The sequence below is a fragment of the Centruroides sculpturatus genome, unplaced genomic scaffold (assembly GCF_000671375.1).
Source record: "Centruroides sculpturatus isolate CEXI.00-Female unplaced genomic scaffold, Cexi_2.0 scaffold593, whole genome shotgun sequence".
Taxonomy (NCBI): domain Eukaryota; kingdom Metazoa; phylum Arthropoda; class Arachnida; order Scorpiones; family Buthidae; genus Centruroides; species Centruroides sculpturatus.
The window spans coordinates 366,036-368,524 of record NW_019384877.1 but is presented as its reverse complement, the minus strand read 5'-3'; positions in this window follow the sequence as shown (position 1 = coordinate 368,524).

Here is a 2,489-nt window from a genome sequence, read left to right as displayed (position 1 = left end):
CTCGGGAGTTTCCCGAATCAAATAACAAAAACTAAACATTCGCATCACCGAGAATTAGTTTGAAGATTGTCGAAATTCAGAGATTACAATAATAATGTTTACGATAAAATGTACTTTTCGTCATACTGACAACGATAGGAATATTGTCGAGTTTTCTTGTGCATTCTTGACAATGTTAGGGCCCCCTCAATCGCGGGTCCCCGGTGCACAGCATCCGCCGCACCCCCCGATGGCCGGCCCTGTCTCCGTAGATATAACAAACACAGAAATAAATAACACAAAATAAATTGTAGCTGTGTGTCGATTCTGCGCGACACGTCCGAACATGTAAGCTGAACAAGTGTGGGGGGAGTGAGTTATCAAGAGTTGCGTGGCGCTCAAACAAAAGACGAATCCACGAGATTTGAAAATCGCGTAACTCCGTGTTCGCGTAAGCCGGGGTAGCGTAAGTCGAGGTATTACTGTACCAAATTCTTGGGTTATGTAAAGGCTATAATTAAATATTAGAAATTAAATAATTTGACTAGAGGTAAGCAGAAGTACTTGGAAGTAGTAGAAAAAGAAGGAGAAATAGCTGGTTTGATATGGATTGTAGAGATGCATTAGAAGAAAGAAGAAATGCGAAGTTAAAGATGAATCTGAAAATAATATTGAAGACTTCAAAGAAAAGAGAAGACTGGCATCTAAATTGTGTAGGAAGAAAAAGAGAGAATGGCTAAATACAAAGCTAAAAGAAATGGAAGAAAATAGAAGAACTAATGAAATAAGAAAGTTCTATGTGGAGGTTAGAGAAGAGAAGAAAGGGTTTCAACCAAAAATTGATTTCTGTAAAGGAAAAGAAGGAGAATTAATAATTGTGAGAAATGGAAGAAGCGTCGCATTTGCACATCAGATATGCATGTTTTCTTTGTCTATTTTTCATGGGTAAATGCAACGCTTCTTCCATTTTCCACATTTATTAACTCCTTATTACCTCTTGGAAAGATTTTAACTTCAATACTGTAGTTCATAACATGACAAAGGTCGAAATGTGCTTTTTCATTGTAAATATTTTCACAAGTTGAAACCAAAGTTTTCAGAAACAAACTATAAGTACGAACAATTATTTATTGCGACATTGTCACAATGCCGGGCTGCAATTTTTAATCATATTTTTAAATCTTTTAATTTGAAATATAAGCTCTCCACCTCAAATTAGTAGTGTCATACCCGTGTACATCATACTTTTCCTGTGATAATAGAGTCGTGCCAGTCATCTATTAACTGCTTTCGGGGGAGTTTTGAATTGAAAAACCGTGACTTCCGGCTTGCATCCGAAGTTTATGTATAGTTAATTGGAGCCTTCTGTCACTAAGGTTTCCATATCTGGTCTCGGATTTCATCTAATTCCATTCTCGGACCGACCGACGACAGTGGGAATTTTTCAAATTGCGTAACTAACGGAATGTTTAGAATGTCAATCGAAAAAATCGAGCTTTGACACTGACCTCGTAGACATGACAAAATTTGGATATAAATGTAACATTCCTTTGAAAACAAAACTCACGTTGTAAGTAATGAAGACAAAAAAAAATTTTTAGCAGTCAGAAAAGAAAATATCATGGCATGAGATACGAGCGAAAGTTTCAAAGTTGGATCGACACTCGCGGACAAAGTCGAACGGAAGGGTCAAATTGATTAACCGATCGAATTAAGACTTTAGGGGAGAGATCCTTTAAAAAGTCATAAATTCAAGGAGAAAGAATGGTCGTTCCTCTTAATCTGTTTCTTCTCTATCGGTTTCAGTGTTGTCTCCAACTTCATTTTCGTTCGGCCGTATTGTAAAGGATTTTTCGTGTTTTAAATATTAACTTTATATAGTTTGAAGTTTCATTAATTTAATACGAATCTCTCCGAAAAGCGAAATAATATTGGACAAAATAAATCGAAATCTTAAGAATTTTATTTACTTCATACCATGGCCGAAAATGGACAAAAAAGATATTTATTCAAACGATTTTCGGAGATGGTCAAGCTTCGAGACGTAGAATTTAAGATAATCGTCTTTTACCTCTCCACGGTAGACATTCTGCACCATGTAAATGCAAAAAATAATCTGTTTATCAAATTGCGAATACAAGAAAATGATTGAAGAAAAATTTAAGTCTACTTTGTGCTGGCTTATAATGCACATCCCAATCTTAAAGATCAAAATAGATGCGCATTAGAATCGAGAAAATAAATGCTAACACGTATTTTATTAGAAATTATTTTTATTGTGTGCCAGTTAGGTGATTTTATTACGTTTATCCGAATACAGTACATTTTCTTTTAAGCGAAGTTTTACATTTAACAAATATTTTGCCAAATCCGAGACAAAAGAATTTGTTAAAAAGAAATCTTTCCTTTAAAAAATGCTATTAAAATACTTGAAATATTACATCCATGACGTAAAACTCGTGACGTAACGCGTGACGCATTGCAACGACAAATTCGAATTCGTTCCATTT